Raw genomic sequence first — 19,890 nt, forward strand, 5'->3', positions numbered from 1 at the left:
CAGCGCATACCGCACACTGGGGAAGGGGCCTGGGCCTGGGCCACTGCTGTTCTGCACTCGGGCTTCACACACAGGCAGGAAGGAGGCAGAACGTGCAGTCCCTGCTGCCCAGCCTGGCACCCATTAATCCACCCAACAAATATCAATTGAGCACCTACTGTGTGCCGGGCATTGTCCTGGGACCTGGAATACAACAGGAAACAAAGCCACCAAAAGCCCTGCCTTCCTGGAACTTACATCGTAATGGGGGAGGCTGACAATAGACAAAAATATAACGTCTGAGGGCAATAAAGAGCTCAAAGGAAAAAACACAATGTAAAGGGGATAGGGCATGACAGAAAGGTCAGGGAAGGTGTCTTTGAGACTTTTGGGCAGAGACCCAAAGGAAGTGAAGGAGCTGAGTAGGGATTCAGAAAATCCCCGGGAATAGCACATGCAAAGGCCCTGGGGCACGTCTGTGCTTGGCATGTTCTGGGACTGATAAGGAGATGAGTGTGACTGGAGTAAAGTAAGGGTTGAGGAGAGAGGCAGACCAAGAGGCCTGAGAAGTACCGGGAACAGGGTGTGTGGACTTTTCCTTGTTCTCTGCAGAAGGTGGGGACATGGAGGGATAGGACCTGGCTTCCGTCTTGACAGGGTCCCTCTGGCTGCTGCAGCAAGGGCATGGGGGGGAGGGGTCGTCACAACAATCCAGGAGAGAAGGAGTGGGGCAGCTTAGACCAGGATGGTAACAGTTTGGGTGGGGAGAGAGGTCGATTCTGGGTGAATTTTGGAGGTAAAGATGCCTGGGTTTCTTTACAGACCAGATGTAGGGGTCAGGGAAGAAGAGGAGCACTGGGGAAACCACCCTGGGTCATAGGCTTCGCAAACAGTGCTGAATTTCCTAGTTCATTCACTCATTCATACATTCATTTTTCTTTGCAGTGGTGAGGAAGTGGGGGGAGAAATAAAGATGTTCAGTGTAGCGTTAATTATAAGAGTAAAATTGGACACAAGCTACAGTCCTTAGCAATGAGGTAATAAATAAATTGCAGCTCAGCCATACAATAAAAGAGTAAGCTGCTCTAAAGTTCAGGTCTTTGGAGAGTTTCCAATCCATCTGTCCCTCTTTCCTCAGCCATGAGCGGGACCCTGGGGGCCCTGAGACAAAACAGCCACAGCCCAGCCCAGAGTGACAGCAGGGGAGCTAGAGTGGCCCCTGACTGCCCTGGGATGGGGGGGAAGGATTTGTTGATGGCAGTGACAGTGAATTCAGTCCTGAAGACAAGAGGGACTCAGCTGGGACAGAGGGGTGCTCATGCATGAGAGGAGAGTTATATCCATCTTGGTGGCACCCCTGAGTGTCCAATTTCAGCATGTTTAAACAAAGCCTCTAGATGGACCTTGGCTAGTGGGGAAGGCTGGATGCCTGTGCTAACTGGGCTGCCTGCTGCTCTGGCACTCAGGGACTTTCCACTAATTGGATCCCTAGGGAAGGAGAACAGCCTCCATCCCCAGCCAACCCACCAATCCATCCATCCAACTATCCATTCATTCGTTCGTTCATTCATTCATTCAGAACCTCCAATGTAGATGAGGTCACTGAGCTCAGCTCTGGGGATGCTGGGGTGAAGAAGATAAAGTACAGAGGAGCTTACACACCACTGGTAAGGCCCACAGTAAGTGCACAGGAGAGATCCGACGCAGTATACGGCAGGCAGAGTTCAGCAGGGTGGAGTGATAGAGTGTTGAATTGGAGGGATGCTTCTCCAATTAGGTGACATTTAAGGTGAGATGTGAATGGCCAGATGGAGCCAGTGTTGGGGGGGAGACTCCAGGCAGAGGGCACAGCAGGTACAAAGGCCAAGAGACCAGCTCAAACGTGGGGGCTGTTTAAGGATCAGCTAGGAGGCCTTGTGGCTAAGCTGAGAGGGCATGAGAAAGAGTGGAGAGAGAGGAGGTCATAGGTGTCAACAGGTGCCCCTTAGGTAGGACCTTGTTGCCCCCTAGGAAAAATGTGGGTTTTCTGTGGAGTGCACCACCTGGAGTGCTGTGAGGCAAGAGAGGGCAGGGACAGCCCGAGCTTGCTGAGAACCACTCCCTCCCTTTTGTGGTATGGACTGATGATGCCACTCACCCCGCAGGCAGGCCAGTCCAGGTCCTTTCGTTACCCTACTAGGAGGGGCTGTGGTGCTCATTTTATGGATCACAAGACTGAGGCTCAAACAGGTTACTGCAGGGACTTAGAGGCCAGTCATTCCAGCTGGATCTAACCTAAAGAGATATTTTGTTTTCCCTGCATAGTTTTTAAAATTTGAATCAGTTGCCAACATTTAAAAATTAGGAGACTTCACATAAAAGATTTTTGTTTGGCTTTCCAGTGTCTCTTGAATAATCAATCTAGGACCACCCCCTTACATGGGGTCAACTACAGACTCTCTGTTTTGGCATAGCCCCCTACTCCCAACTGCATCACACTTTACCTTGTCCCTCATTTGTGTCCCCCCAACACACCCCTTCAACATCTGAGATTGCCATCCTAGGCTGCACCTGGTTGGGCCCACTGGCTGCTGCAAGCCCCTCCCTTGTGGAGGTAAGGAGGTGCACATGCACAGGCATTCTCTGAGGGAACTAACAACCCCCCATCTCATCTCCAAATTCCATAACTATTTCCTCACTTTTCTGCCCTCAATTGCCTGCACCAAGCAAAGACACCCAGCTCCAGCTTTCAGGATGTAGATTCAGAATCCTTCCAGCCAGAGACCATGGATGGGACCATCCTCCAGGGGGGAACTCAGGCCCAGCAGGGCTCAGGGTCACTCAAACAGTCATTCCCAGGAGCCCTTCTGGAGAGACACAGTAAAGAGGTTGCATTCTTCTTAGAGCCCTTGGCTCAGAGCCCCAGCCCTGCCTCCATTTAACTGGGAGATGTGGGCAGCAGGTTTCAGTTTACCCATTTGTTCATCGAGATTCATTGTGATGCTCTCTGAGGCTTCTCCTATCTCATGTACCCATTGTCTTAAGAGAGAAGCAGCTTGTCTCTCTGGATTCAAACTCACCCGCCTCTGCTTCTAGCTGTGTGACCTTGGGCAGGTGGCTTAACCTCTCTGAGGCTTGATGTCTTCATCTATAAAATGGAGATGTAATCCATGGGGTCATTACAAGATCCCATCGGATGATGCAAGAAAAGTACTTAGCACATAGTAAATGGTCAGTAAATATGAGCAAGTCTGGGAGTTGTGAGCTGACCTCTGTCCCTCTCGCCAGGGGCTTAGGCCAACGTCAAGCCAACAGGCCAGGTATGGAGACCAGCTGACAGAGAAGGCCAGGCCATCTGATCAGGTGTCTGCTTGCCTGAGTGAGAGTCCCAGAGTGAGGTCACCCCTCACTCCTGTCACTGAGCCATGCATGTACCAGGCACCCTTGTTAGTACTGGGGAGGAGTCCAGTGGAGACCAAGACTAGGAGGGCACTGCTTCTAATGTTCTGGGCTGGGGATTGGGGGAGAATAAAACAGGGCGGTGGAACAGAAACAGCCAGGTAGGACTTGGGGCTGCTCCAGACCTCATGGTCAGGGACTAGCATTCTGAGGAAAGCACATTAGGAATGAGTGAGGGGGGCGTTACCAGGGAAGGGCATTGCAGGGGGAAGGAACTGCCAGTGCATGGCCCGGAGGCGTCACAACCTTGAGGCTTTGTTAGAAAGGAAAGCAGGTCTTTGCGTGAGCACCATAGCACCATCCGGAGAGGCCGTAGAAGGGGGCATGGCATCTACCAGACGGCATGGCATTCTTGCAAACTTAGGAGCCAGGCATCGGATTCTATTTCAAGGTGGCAGGAGCTCCCGGAGGGTTTGGAGTGGAGCTCAGTAGTGGGCTTTTCTTTTACAATGAGGCCAGCGCTGACCTACTCCTACCTGGAGAGTCTGGGTCCAAGCCCACAGCTCCAGGCAAGAAAATGAAGCCACTGGCCGTGGTCTACGGGTGGGGGCAAGAGGTAGGGTCTGGGGGAGGGGCACTGGCCGGGGCGTGCCCGGGACGCTGAGCTGGAGTCTGGGGAGTGGTGGGGCGGTAAGCAGGGCGGCGGTGGCGCAGCTCAGGGCGAGAGCTCCGCCACGGCCGGAGCCGGGCACCAGGGCGCGCCCGCGGGGTTCACCGAGGGAGCAACGGAAAGGGCTCCGCGGCAGTGCCAGTGCCCCTCGCCCGCGGCGACCGAGCCCCCAGTGTCCGGTGAGGCACCGCCCCCTGCTGCCCGCGCCCAACATCGCGCCAAGCGCTGAGCTGCGCCGAGGCTGCTCGGGGCACCGGGCCAGAGACCCGGCAGCCTCCTGACCGGGAACGCCGGGGGACTGTGGGGAGCCGAGCGCAGGAGGGAGGCCACACTCAGCCCGGCCCTGGCCGCAGGCGTCCTGCGACCTGGAGCAGCCCCTCCCTGCTCCGGATCTCACTTCACAGTGGGACACCGCCAAGGTCACCCAGAACGAGTGACGGGCCTCGTGCCAGGGCGGTTCTGCAGCGCTGCCCACGCAGACCTGGAGACTGCACGACTTTGTGAGCTTCAGTTTGCACATTTGTAAAACAGGGGTCATCATACTCCACCTGGCTTAGAATCTTCACCTTTCAAACCATAAAAATCTCAGCAGTAAGAATGCAAGTGCTGATTTCTCCAACGATTTCTAGATAGTTTTTTTTTTTTTTAATCTTCCCTTTTTTTGTTCATTTTCTTAGCTCGGTACTGAAATACAAGTAACAGTGCACTGCAGAGTCTGGTATGTAAAGATGTTGGTTTTTGAGAAACAAGACCCTCCAAAAGCCAAGTTTTTAGCCCTATTAAAACATATCCAAAGAACTATATTAATATTTAAAATGCACTTAAAGCACAAGAAAAGTCAAAAGATAAATGACAAACTGAAGAAAATATTTGCAACTCATCACAAAAGTCTAATACAGGGGTCTGCAAGATTTTTCTGAAAAGGACCACATAGTAAGCATTTTCAACTTTAGGACCTTAAGGTCTCTGTCACAACTTCTTTGCTGTTGTAGTGTACACGCAACCACAGACAATAAGTGTAGCTGTATACCAATAGAATTTTATTTGCAAAAGATAAGTTAGCAGGCCTGATTTAGCTCACGGGCCATAGTTTGGTCTAATTTAGCCAATATATAAAGAGCTCCTAGAAACCAATAAGAGACAACTTAATAAAAATGAGCAGAGACTATGATTGTTTTTAAAAAGGAAACTCAAAAGGCCCTAAACATATTACAAACATATGACAAATGCCCGACTTCAGACATGGTAAGAGACATGGAAATTAACCACATTGAGATATCGTTTCTCCTGTCACAATGGCACCTTTGTCAGGTACTGACACAATGTTGGTGACACTGTGGGAGACATGTCTGTTGCTGGTGGGAGTGCAAAGTGGACACCTTCTAGAGGGGAAGCTATCTGTATTTGTCCCTCATGGCTACCTTCTGACCTAGCAACCCCACTGCTAAGCATACGTCCTACAGGCGTACATAACCAGGTACCACGAAGTGATCCATTTTCAATGTTACATCAGGAAAGCCACTAATGCGGTGTTTGGAATAATAAAAATGTTGGAAACAAGCCACCCAGAAGCTAGTTACAAAAACTGCTTTGGGTGCACGATGGAATATCACACAGTTATTAAAGGCAACAGGAGGCTCCAAGGTTGATATCGAAAAATCTGCATGCTGCTAGACATTGAGAGGAAAGCAACATGCAGAACTGTGTATTCAGTGTAAGGCCTTTGTGTATGAACAAGGTCTGGAAATAAGCTGCGTATTTCTGTGTGTTTGTATTGTGTAAAGAAACACTGAAAGGATCCCTAAGAAGCCAGTCCAAGTGCTTACCTGTCTGGTGCAGGGAGGAGAGAAAGAACTCTCAATGTACATCACTGTACTTTTTCAAACCCTGTGAGAATATATTTTCTATTCAGAGATTTTAAACTGTTAAATCAATGTACATGGCTTTGATGAGGAGTGAGAGGAAGAAGCCAAACGCAGAGGAGTATATATAGACTGCTGCAATCTGAGTGGGAAAGGGCATGTTTCTTTATGTGCGGGGTTCTCTGGAAGAACAACCCCACTCCCTGCAAAAAGTACCAGCAACAGTAGCCTCTGGGAGGAACATGGGGCCAGGGTTTAGAGGAAGACGCACTTTTTTTTTTATTCTTTTGGATGGCTGGATTTTTTTTAACCATATACATATTTAAAGTTCTCAAATAAGAATAAAAAGAGGTGAAAAAGAAAGCAGATGAGAGCGCACAGGCTGTTAAAATAATACATCAGCGCCCCCTCCCCTGCCGCCCTCGCCCTCATGGTGTCTGCCATGAGCCAGGCTCTCTTCTATGTGTTTGCATGCATTAGCTCCTTTAAGGCACCAGCAAATACTACTGTTACCTCCGTTTTATAGCTGAGGAAATGGCCAGAAGAGGTGAGTGCCCTGCCCAGCCTCTCACACACGTGGGCATGTTGCCCATCAAGTCCCTGAGATTGCCCTCGGCCAGCAACTAAAAGACACTGATGTGGTCTCACACTGCTCAACACTGGAGTTCCCTCTATGAAGTTATCTCAACTGGTCGCCCAGGCTTTGTTTCAACACCTCCCAGGATAGGAAGCTCACTGCCTTATAGGCAGAGCGTTCCATGGCCAGATAGTTCAGTTGAAAATCTCACTCAGCAGGAGTTCCTCCCTGCCTCTGGCTCTGCCCTTGGGACCACCTGCTCCTTCTACTAGGGAAAGCCCCGAAGGCATGGAAAGACCAGGGTACCTGGAGCTGTTATTCAGACTGAGAAGCCTTGGCTCCTGTGGTAGTCCCTGTTGGATGGTGACTCCGACAAGACCCTTTCCCTCTCTGAGGCCATATGGATAACATATCCCTTTTCACAAGATTACTATGCCATCACAATAGGAGCGCCAGCATGCAAGGAAGCCCCAGCCAGTCTCTCCTGACTCTTCTCTTTACTCCATGCTTTGGCCAATTAATCTTTCCTTAGTCTTGCCCAAATTAGCCAAGACTGTGCATACTTCAAGGCCTTTGCACTTACTGTGCACTCTATCTGGAAAGTTCTCTTTATGTCTGCATTGTCCCATCCTCAGTTTCTTAGCAGGAATGTGACCTTCTTGGAGAGGCCTTCACTGACTATTCTAGCTAACACAGCTCCCCATCCATTCCCTTCCTATCTTTCCATTTCGTTCAGGAATCATCTTGCTTTCTTGTTGCTTTGCTTATTATCTGCCTCCCCTAGTGTAATATGAGCTCAAGAGGACAAGGACCTCGTTTACTTCATTTACTGCTGGACCCTAGTGCCTAGAAGAGTGCCTGACACATGATGTATGTTCAGGAAACACACAAATGGATGAATGAGTACAGAGCCTGCATACTCTAGCATGTAGGGACAAGCCAGCGAGGACTGCATGCCCACAGGGACATGGGTCTAAGTGTCCAGCACTGGAGTCTGCTCTGCACAGCCCCCACCCAGGCACCATCAGCAGCCCCTGCCCTTTAGCCCCTCTGCTCTCCCATTTACCACACAAGTCAGAGGTGAGGCCAGGAGGCCACTATCCCAGGAATATCAGGGCTCTCAATTCAATTTAAAACACTTTAATTGCCTAATTGCTCTGCTCTTCAGTGCAGTTTGTTAACAGAAGCGATTCTGCAGCACCCAGGCCAGTCTAGCAGAAAATTGGTATTTTAAAGGAAATTAAAGAGACAGAGCACTGAACTGCCACCACTTCAGCTACCCCAAGTACCCTTACACCACCACCCCCAGCCCCAGGGGAGGCCTCAGTCACCTGCAGGACATGGACAAGGGTGGGGAGCACCAGTGCTGAGCCCTTATACATGCAGACACTGTGTCAGTCTGCTGGGAGGTGCTTGTGTTGGGACGAGCAGGTGCTTCTGCTAGCATGTTTGGACTTCTCTGCCGTGTGCTATCCTAAGTATGGCTGTGCTTTCTTTTCTTTATGTTTAAGTCATGCTTTCAAATAGGGAACACATGCAAGTGGTGTTTTAATTCAAGGCATAGATGACTTTGCAGCTAACATGAACCTCCCTTCCCCCCACCCTGATCTCCGTCCACCAGTTCCCTTTTCTAGGCACAAGCAGTTATGTTTCCTGCAGGTCCTTCTAGAGATATTTTATGTTTATGTATGCATAGAACTGTTTTTATACAGACGACAGCACACGCTAAACACTGTTCTGCTTTCCCCCCACTTTTTCTATCTTGGAGACTGCCTAAGCAGAGCTTATGTAGAGCGTCCTCTCTTTGTAACAGGTGCCTCATCATGCCATTGAAGGACTGCCTTTTGATTGCTTTCATCAATCACCTATTGCTGGACATCAAGGTTGTTTCCAACCTTATGCTTTATAAGTAATCTCGCAATCTCAATCTGCATACATACCTCACTTTTCCCACATAGGAGGGAAATGTGTGTAGAATTCATATTTCTTTTTAAATCAAGTTTGTTTGTTCCTACTCTCAAAGCAACACTCACGTCCTACAAGAATAGGATAAGTGTCACAATCCTACAACTCAGAAACAGCTTTGATTACACTTAGCCCCTATTCCATGCTGATTCTAACTTCTAATTTACCCAAATGGGTTAGTAGCATTCAAACTATTTTCAAGCGAGTTGTTTTTTTTTCACTCAGCAATAAATGACATTTATCTTCCCACATAAGTAAACAGCTCTGTGTTTCGTTTTGTGGGCTGAGTAACACGCCATTGTGTTCTCCTACTACAGCGATTCAACCACTCCCTTACTAGAATCCAGACCGTTGACAACTTTTTGTTATTACAAGCTGCACTGCAGGGAAATTCCTTGAAGCCTAGTCTTGGCACACATCCTTTATTCTGTCCATAGGACAGCTACCCAGAAATGGAACTTCTAGATCACAGAGCATGTACTATTGTTTTGGGATGCACATTTTTGATGTATTTGGGTATATGTGTTTCTGTTGTGTGTCTGTAGGCCTGTGACTGTAGGTTCATGAAGGTACCAAAGCAAATCTGTTGTATGGCTATAAATGGGTGTGTGTGCTTTCTCTCCACCCGTAATCTCTAAAACCACTCAGTGCTGCCTGCCCTCTGCCTGGTAGCTGGGAAAATATAAGTGTCTCCTGTACCTGTGCAGTGCCATACCCTCTGGACACAGCCGTTGGAGGGTCTGCAGACCTCACTCCGGTTCCTGAGCTAAGCCAACTCTCCTCTGCCTGGATTCTCTCAGTAGCCGGGATCAGAAACCCAACCCAGACTGGCTTTATAATATGGGGGAGAAGTGTGAGTAACTGGAAGTCCAGGACCTCAGGCCCATGCGGATGCAGGTGTTGAAAGAAGTCCATTCAGAATCTACGCCTGTCTCTCGAAACTGGTTTCCTCTGTGCCAGTTGCTCTTGGGCCAGCCTTCCTGCATGGAGGCAGAGACCGCCTGAAGCTAGCTCCAGGCTTGCAGTTTCTTGCTTATGGTCCCAGAACCTTCTCTTCTTCCTACCTGTCCCACCAAAGCTTGGGATTTCCTCTCATGAGACCAGGTAAGAGCGTATGCCCTCCCACCCCCAAACCATCACTGCATCCAAAGGACTGTGGTACTTTTGCTGGCCAGCCTGGGCCACAGACCCAGAGGTTGGAGTCAGCCCTGCCTCGCCCAGTTCTTCCTGCTCCCCCTGGAGCCTAACTCTGTGTCCCTGCCCACATCTGCTCACCTGGCATCTAACAATAAAGAGGTCAACAGCCAACTATTCTCACTAGTTGCCTGACCTCTAGGATAGCTTTGGTCTCAAAGGAGACTCCCAGAAATCCGAAAGGCTACCAGACACACCGGAGAAGAGGAGCTGGGGGGTGTGGGAGAGGGGTCAGAAGCATCATTTCAAGCGAGAGAAGTCAAAGGGAAACAGACTTGACTGTTTTTCTTTACAAAGCACTAAATAATTTGGCAAAAAGGGTGACTGGAAAATGTCTAACTGTTTCACTGGTACACAGACATCTGTAAATGTTCCTGCTGCTGTTCCTATTTTCATGAATGGTCCCTCCCAACCTAAATTTTCAACCTCCATCAAAGGTCATTTGAGGCTGATACTGAACCTTCACCATAGGTGATGCTTCCAACCCCAGGTCCTATTAGGCTGGATTTCTGTGCTTTAGTGAACTCCTATTCATCCTGCAAAACCTATCCCAATGCTGCTTTCTCAGGGAAGCCTTCCCTGACTCCCTCTGGCAGAGTTAGTATCTCTGTCCACTGGCAGTCTAAGGTGACCTATTTCTGCCCTCTAAACATCAATTGTCTATCTGTGCTCTGAAAGATGTGAGCCTGGTCTAGGGCTTCTGACTTCCCTAGCCTCATATCCCTTCAGTCCATGAAAGAAGAACTTAGGGTGAGTTGGATGTTTTGACCACCTAAAGGAAAAAAATGTTTACATTCATTCAGTCAGTGTATACTGAGCATCTACCAAGGAGCAGGCTTTGTCCTGGGTGCCCCAAAAGACATCGTAATAATCAAATATCATAAATAGATAGTGCATTATAAAGGGTGGTGAATGAAGGAAAGACAGCATAACAGAGCAGCTAAGGGCATGGGTGTGGAGCCAGACTGCTTGAGTTTGAATCACAAAATTCACCACTTACCGGGGGGATGAGCATGGCCAAGTCACCAAACCTCTCTGAGTCAGTTTTAGAGTCTATAAGGTTAGTAGCAGCCCTGCCCTTTTCATCCATTGGGAGGATTAAACAGGCCATTGGAGGTGAAGTATCTTGCCTGGCCTATGGCAGGAGTATACATGTGTCTGTTCAGCAAACACTTGAGTATAGATAGCAGGGGTGCCTATTTTCTTTGGTTGGTGAAGGAAGGTTAGAGTTTGAGCAGAGGCTGGTGGATAAGTAGTACACGATTAACCATGAGGGGAGAGCAGAAGCATTCCAAACAAAAGAAGCGCATATGCAAAAATGCTGACCAGCTGGCATTTTGGGACTGGATATTCCACCTGTGCACATAACGGCTCAACTGCATGAGAAGAAATGGAAGGTGTGGGAGGGGCAACCTCCAGGAAGCATGGTGAAAAAGATGATTCTTAGTATATAAAGTATGGCAAGAATAGAATACAAAGGATTTGTAAAAGATATTCAATATTAGATGTGCATTAAATTTCCAAATAAGACATTTTAAATTTGTAAATGAATCTTGAGGTAGTTTCCACATATATATCAGATGTCATGCTTGAGCTAGCAAAATACAGTGCCTCATCAAGATTTGTTTTACGGACCAGCTGTCTGATAGTCACTGTGGATGAGACCTGCAGGTGGTGGTCGCAAAGGAGAGGACAACTCTGCCTTGTGTGGCCATATAGAGCGCCCTCTAGTGGCCAGTAGGAAGTCTACAAGGCCAAGAGGTGTGCCATAAAATAGTGTCCCAATATAATTCCAAATAAATTTAGTTGAATAGTTGTAAAAAATGATTTTGTACCTATAGAAATTCACGACCACAAACAATCCATGACCCTCAATAGCAGTAGGTTAGTACTAGAAAGCTAAGAGTGGAGGGGCCCAGAGACTGGGGTGCAGGAGTACAGACAGGGAAGTGTGGCTCCAGATAAGGCAGGTGTTGAGGGCGGAGCCTCTGGGGGCCTTGCTGCAATCCTAGGGAGCCATGCTAGAAGGGAGTCACGGAAGGGGATAGACTGAGGGACAGAATCGGAGCTGCACCTTGGAAGATCTCTCTTGCTTCAGTTTGCAAAGGGGTTGAGGACAAGATGGAAATGACAGCATTGGTCTAGAAGAGACAGGATGGCAGCAGGAACCCGGCTGCTGGCAGGAGAGAGAGACAGTAGACTGAGGCTATATTTTGAAAATGTAAAATGCACAGGACTTGGTGACCTAATGACATAATGGGCCGGGGAAGGGGAGGCAAAGGAGTGGAAGGCTTCAGTAGGCCCTCCGAGACCTAGCTTCCGGAGCCGGAGCCGGGCAGGCGCCTTTGGGATGGTAGCAACCAAGATCTCCTTAGCAGGAAGCCAGCTGGAGTTGGGGAGGGGCAAATGGCAAAAGTGAGCAGACTTCCCAGGTTCTGGGGACAGTCCTGGTTTATTCCTATTATATCTGAGTAATTATTCATTGTACCCTCTTCTACATTCAAAAGTGACCCTGATTTCCTCTGAATAATAAATTTTATTTATTTACTTACTTATTTATTTATTTATTTATTATTAGTTTCGGGTTTACAACACAAAACAACATAGTGATTAAATATTTAAATACCTCACAAAGTAACAACCCCAATTAATCTATTACCCATCAGACACTGTACATAACTATTAGAATATTATTGACTATATTCCCTACGCTGTAATATATATCCCTGTGACTATTTTTTAAAAATTATACTTGACATTCAATATTATTTTATATTAGTTTCAGGTGTACAGCGTAGAGGTTAGGCACTTATGTAATTTATGAAGTGATTCACCCCAATAAGTCTAGTACCCATCTGACATTATAGAGTTTTTGCAATATTATTGACTATATTCCCCATACTGTGATTTACATCCCCATGACTCTTTTGTAACCACTAATTTGTACTTCTTAATCCCTTCACCTTTATATCACCCAACTCCCCAATACCCCTCATATCTAGTGACCATCAGTTTGTTCTCTGTATCTATGGGTCTGTTTCTGTTTTGTTAGTTCATTTATTTCATTCTTTAGATTCCACATATAAGTGAGATCGTATAGTATTCCTCTTTCTTAGTCTGACTTACTTCACTTAGCATAATATCTTCTAGGTCCATCCATGTTGTCACAAATGGTAAGATTTCATTCTTTTTTATGGCAGAGTAATATTTCATTGTATATATGTACCATATCTACTTCATCCAATCATTTATTAATGGCATTTCAGTTGTTTTCGTATCTTGGCTATTGTAAATAGTGCTGCAGTAAACATACAGATGCATATATCTTTCCAAATTAGTATTTTGGATTTCTTTGGATAAATACCCAGGAGTGGAATTGCTGGGTCACAAAGTAGTTCTATTTTTAATTTTTTGAGGAACGTCCATACTGTTTTCCATAGTGGCTGCACCAATTTGCAATCCCACCAACAGTGTACAAGTGTTCCTTTTCTCCACCTCCTATACAACACTCGTTGTTTGCTGATTTATTGGTAATGGCCATTCTGACAAGTATGAAGTGACATCTCATTGTTTTTTTTATTTGCATTTCTTTGATGATTAGTGATGTTGACCATCTTTTAATAGGTTTATTGTCCATCTGTATGTCCTCTTTGGAGAAATGTCTATTCAGTTCCTCTGCCCATTTGTTAATTGAATTGTTTGGGTTTGGGGGTGGGGGTTGTTGAGTTGTATGAGTGTTTTGTTTAAGATTTTTAATAGTAACCCCTTATCAGATATGTCATTGACAAATATCTTGCCCCTTTCAATGGGATGTCTTTTCATTTAGTTGATGGTTTCCTTTGCTGAGAAAAAACTTTTTAGTTTGATGTAGTCCCATTTGTTTATTTTTTATTTTGTTTCCCATGACTGAGGAGATATATCAGTAAAAATATTACCAAAGGTAATATGTGAGAGTTTACTCCCAATGTTTCCTTCTAGGAGATTTATGTCTTTGGGTCATACATTTAAATCTTTAATCCATTTTGAGTTTATTCTTGTATATGGAGTAAGAAGGTAGTCCAGTTTTATATTCTGCATGTATCTGTCCAGTTTTCCCAGCACCATTTATTGCGCAGATGGTCTTTACACCAATGTATATTCTTGTTTCCTTTGTCATAAGTTAAATGACTATATTGGCATGGATTTATTCCTGGGCTCTCTATTCTGATCCATTGATCTATGTGTCTGTTTTTAGGCCAACCCGTGCTGTATTGATTACTATGGTTTTCTAGTATACTTTGATATCAGGTATCATGGCACCTCCAGCTTTGTTCTTCTTTCTCAAGATTGTTGTGTCTATTCAGGGTATTTTATAGTTCCATATACATTTTAGGATTATTTGTTCTAGTTCCGTGAAAAATGTCATTGATGTTTTGACAGGGATAGCATTGAATCGATATACTGCTTTGGATCGTATGGACATTTTAACAATATCAATTATTCCCACCCATGAGCATGGTATATGCTTCCATTTGTCTGTATCTTCTTCAATTTCTCTTTCAATGTGTTTTTTTTAATTTATTGGGGTGACACTTGTTAATGAAATTACATAATTTCAGGTGTACAATTCTGTATTACATCATCTATAAATCCCATTGTGTGTCCACCACCAGAGTCAATTCTCCTTCCATCACCATATATTTGATCCCCCTTACCCTCATCTCCCACCCATCACCCCCCTTACCCTCTGGTAACCACTAAACTATTCTCTGTGTCTATGAGTTTTTGTTTCTCATTTGTTTGTCTTGTTCTTTTGTTGTTTTTGGTTTATATACCACATATCAGTGAAATCATAGGGTTCTCTGCTTTTTCTGTCTGACTTATTTCACTTAGCATTATACTCTCAAGATCCATCCATGTTGTCACAAATGCTCCTATATCATCTTTTCGCCGAATAGTATTCCATTGTGTATATATACCACAACTTCTTCATTCATCTATCGAAGGACATTTTGGTCATTTCCATGTTTTGCCAACCGTAAACAAAGCTGCAATGAACATTGGAGCACACAGGTCTTGATGTATAAATGTTTTCAAATTTTTTGGGTAGATACCCAGGAGAGGGATTGCTGGGTCATATGGTAATTCTATTCGTAATATTTTGAGGAACCTCCACACTGCCTTCCATAGCGGCTGCACCAGTCTGCATTCCCACCAACAGTGTATGAGTGTTCCTTTTTCTCCACAGCCTCTCCAACACTTGCTACTATTTGTCTTGTTGATGATAACCATTCTGACTGGGGTGAGGTGATATCTCATTGTGGTTTTTATTGGCATTTCTCTGATGATTAGTGATGTTGACCATTTTTTCATATGTCTATTTGCCATTTGTATGTCCTCTTTGGAGAAATGTCTCTTCAGGTCCTATGCCCATTTTTCAATTGGGTTGTTTGTTTTTTTGTTGTTGAGTTTCATGAGTTCCTTGCTCTACGTTCAGGAACACGACAGGGCTGTCCCCTATCACCTCTGCTTTTCACCTCTGGATATTAGCCCTTTATCAGAGGCACTGTTTGCAAAAATCTTCTCCCATTCAGTTGGTTGCCTCTTTATTTTGTCGATGGTTTGTTTTGCTGTGCAGAAGCTTTTACGTTTCATATAGACCCATTTGTTTATTTTAGCTTCTACTTCTATTGCCTTTGGAGTCAAATTCATAAAATACTCTTTGAACCCAAAATTCGTAAGTTTAGTACCTATGTTTTCTTCTATGCAGTTTTTTGTGTCAGGTCTTATGCTTAAGTCTTTGATCCATTTTGAATTAATTTTGGTACATGGTGACAGATAGCAGTCCAGTTTCATTCTTTTGCACGTGGCTATCCAATTCTCCTAGCACCATTTATTGATGAGGCACTCTTTCCTCCATTGTATGTTTTTAGCTTCTTTGTCAAAAATTATCTGTCCATATTTATGTGGTTTTATTTCTGGATCTCAATTCCATTCTATTGGTATATGTGTCTGTTTTTCTGCCAATACCATGCTGTTTTGATTATTGTAGCCCTGTAGTACAAACTAAAGTCAGGGAGGGTGATACCTCCAGTATTGTTCTTTTTTCTTAAGATTGCTTTGGCTATTCGGGGTCTTTGTGGTTCCAAACAAATCTGATGATTTTTTCTTCTATTTCTTTAAAAATAGCCATTGGGATTTTGATGGGGATTGCATTAAATCTGTATATTGCTATGGGTAATATGGCCATTTTAACTTTGTTGATTCTTCCAATCCATGAGCACAAAATGTTTTTCCATTTCTTTCTGTCTTCTTCAATTTCTTTCAACAATGTGTTATAGTTTTCAGCATATAGGTCCTTCACATCCTTGGTTAAGTTTATTCCTAGGTATTTTATTCTTTTTGCTGCAATTGCAAAGGGAATTGTTTTTTTGTATTTCTTTTTCTGAGATTTCATTGTTAGTATACAGGAATGTAATGGACTTTTGTACGTTGATTTTGTAGGCAGCAACTTTACTGTATTCGGTGATTGTGAGTGATAATTTAACTTATTCATTCCCAATTTGGATGCCTTATATTTCTTTCTCTTGCCTGATTGCTCTGGCAAGGACTTCCAACACTATGTTGAAAAGCAGAGGTGATAGGGGACAGCCCTGTCATGTTCCTGAACATAGAGCAAAGGGCTTCAGTTTTTCACCATTAATTATGAGATTAGCTGAGGGCTTGTCATATGTGGCCTTTATTATGTTAACGTATTTTCCTTCTATACCTATTCTATTAAGTGTTTTAATCATAAATGGATGTTGTATCTTGTCAAATGCTTTTTCTGCATCAATTGATATAATCATTAATTTTGTCCTTTATTTTGTTTATGTGATGTATCACATTGATGGATTTGCGGATGTTGAACCATCCTTGTGCCCCAGGTATGAACCCCACTTGGTCGTGATGAATAATCTTTTTAATGCATTGTTGCATTCGATTTCCTAAAATTTTGTTTAGGATTTTAGCATCTGTATTCATCAAAGATTTTGGTCTGTAGTTTTCTTCTTTTGTGTTGTCCTTACCAGGTTTTGGTATCAGGGTAATGTTGGCCTCATAAAATGAGTTAGGGAGTACTGTCTCTTCTTCAGTTTTTTGGAAGAGTTTGAGCAGGATTGGTATTAGGTCCTCTTTGAAGGTTTAGTAGAATTCACTAGTGAAGCCATCTGGTCCCGGACTTTTGCTTTTGGGAAGGTTTTTGATGACTGATTCAATTTCGTTACTGGAGATCTGTCTGTTTAGATTTTCCAGTTCTTCATGGTTCAGTCTTGGAAGGCTATATGTTTCTAAGAACTGTCCATTTTTTCTAGGTTATTGAATTGGGTGGCATATAATCCTTCATAGTGTTCTTGGATGATCCTTTGTATTTCTGTGGTGTCCGTGAAAATTTCTCCTTTTTCATTTCTTATTTTGTTCATTAGTGTCTTCTCTCTTTTTATCTTAGTGAGTCTAGCCAAGGGTTTGTCAATTTTCTTAATCTTTTCAAAGAACCAGTTCTTTGTCACATTAATTTTTTCTATTGTCTTTTTGTTCTCTATTTCTTTTAGTTCTGCTCTGATTTTTGTTATTTCCTTTCTTCTGCTGACCTTGGGTTTCACTTGTTCTTCTTTTTCTAGTTCTTTAAAGTGTAACAAGAGGTTATTTATTTAGGATTTTTCTTGTTTCTTGAAAAAGGCCTGTAATTATATGAATTTCCCTCTTAAAACTGCTTTCGCTGTATCCCAAAAATTTTGGTAGGATGTATTTTCATTTCATTGTCATTTGTTTCTATGTATCTTTTGATCTCTCCTCTAATTTCTTCTTTGACCCAGTCGTTCTTTAAAAATATGTTGTTTAATCTCCATGTATTTGTGTTTTTTCCTGCTTTCTTTTCACAGTTGATATCCAATTTCAAAGCCTTGTGATCAGGGAATATGCTTGGTATTATTTCAATCTTCCTCAATTTGCTGAGGCTGATAAATGATGAACGTCTAAGTATTACCTTGTCTTGTGCACCTGAAACTAATAAAAATAAAAATAGTAACAATAATAAATCAAAAAATAGAAATAATTAAAAAATAAAAACTGTATATATTGAAAATGTGCATCATGTTTTGATATCCATATTCATTGTGAAATAATTGCCACAATCAAACCAATTAATAAATCCTTATTTCAAGTAACAAAAAAAAAAACAATTTGCTGAGGATGATTTTATGTCCCAATATATGGTCTACTCTTGAGAATGTTCCATGTACACTAGAAAAGAATGTACAGTCTGATGTTTTAGGATGAAGTGCTCTATATATGTCAATGATGTCCATTTCATCTAATGTGTCATTTAGGGCTGCTCTTTCGTTATTTATTTTCTGTTTGGATGATCTATCCATAGCTGTCAATGTTGTATTTAAGTCCCCTAGTATAATTGTGTTTTGTTGAATTTCTCCCTTTAGTTCTATTAGTACTTGCTTGGTATATTTTGGTGCTCCCTGATTGGGGGCATAAATATTGGTGACTGTTATGTCTTCTTGTTGTATAGTCCCCTTTATCGTTATGAAATGTTCACCTTTGTCTCTTGTTATCTTTTTCACCCTGAAGGCTGTTTCATCTGATATCATTATGGCTACACCTGATTTTCTCAGGGTACTATTTGCTTGGAGTGTCAATTTCCACCCTTTCACTTTGAGTCTATGCTTGTCCTTGTAGCTGAGATGTGTCTCTTGGACACAGCATATGGTTGGGTTTAGTTTTTTGATCCAATCTGCTACTCTGTGCCTTTTTATTGGTGAGTTCAGTCCATTTACATTTAGGGTGATTATTGATATGTGATGATTTCCTGTCATTCTATCTTTAGTTTTCTGGTAAGGCTGTGTCTCCATTGTTTCTTTGCCTTTTTGTTGTTGTCTGTTATTTCTGTGTGTTGGTATTCTATGATGTTTCTCTCTGTTTCTTCTTTTATTACAGTACATATTTCAGTTATGGATTTTTTTTTTTGAGTGGTTACCCTTAAGTGTATGTAAAGGAAAGTGTGATATTTAGAGTATTCCATTTTCTTCAGCATTTTACTTTCTCCATTCCCATGTTCTGGTTCAGGCCTTTACTGTCTCCCTTTTTATTTTTTGGTTGCCACAAATTGTCCCTGTTGATGGTGATCGAATAACCTCCTTTAGTATTTCTTGTAGTGCAGATCGTGTATTAGAAAATTCCCTCAGCTTCTGTATGTCTGGGAAGGTCTTTATTCCTCCTTCATATTTAAAGGCTGTCTTTGCTGGATATATTATTCTTGGCTCATAATTTCTCTCTTTCAATAGTTTGAATATTTGGTTCCACTCCCTCCTGGCTTGTAGAGTTTCTGCTGAAAAATCGGATGATAATCTAATGGGCTTTCCTTTGTAGGTTACCGTCTTCTTTTCCCTGGCTGCCTTGAGAATTCTTTCTTTGTCATTGATTTTAGACAACTTCAATACAATGTGCCTTCGAGAAGGCCTGTTGGGATTGAGGTAATTAGGTGTTCTATTTGCTTCTTGGATTCGAGGATCCAGTTCTGTCCACAAGTTTGGGAAGTTCTCATCAAAAATTTGTTTGAATATATTCTCTGTTCCCTTCTTTCTTTCTTCTTCTTCAGGTATGCCCATTATTCTTATAGTGCTCTTTCTGATGGAGTCAGAAAGTTCTTATAGGGTTCTTTCATTTCTTTTAAGTCTCAAGTCTCTTTCTTCTTCCATCTGTGTAATTTCCAGGTTTCTATCTTCAATGTCACTGATTCTTTCCTCCATCCGGTCAACTCTAGTACCTAAACTGGTTATTCATTCTTAATGTCTTCTACTGAGTTCTTAATCTCCATAAATTCTCTTGGTTCTTTTTTAAAATTTCAATCTCATTCGTAAGATACTCATGTTGTTCTTTGATTGCATTTCTGAGTTCATTAAATTGCCTTTCAGAGTTTTCTTGCATCTCGAGTTTTTTCAGAACTGCAATCTTGAATTCTCTGTCATTTAAGTCACATATTTCCATATTTTAAGTTCCTTTTCTGGAGACTTTTCACTTTCTTTCTGAGCTGTCTTGTTGCCTTGGTTATTCATGGCAATTACTGATTTATTATTTCTCTTCCTAGACATCTACAGGAGTGGCTTCTGCAACAGGTTGATAGGAAGAGGTCTTTCTTTTGTTTGCCAATACTTGTTGGTATAATGTTGTATTTTCTCTCCGACTGCAGCCTTTTTTTCCTCTCTTATACAGTGGTGCTATGTTTTCTCTGCACTATT

The sequence above is a fragment of the Rhinolophus hipposideros genome (assembly GCF_964194185.1).
Source record: "Rhinolophus hipposideros genome assembly, chromosome: 17".
In the NCBI taxonomy this organism is placed as follows: domain Eukaryota; kingdom Metazoa; phylum Chordata; class Mammalia; order Chiroptera; family Rhinolophidae; genus Rhinolophus; species Rhinolophus hipposideros.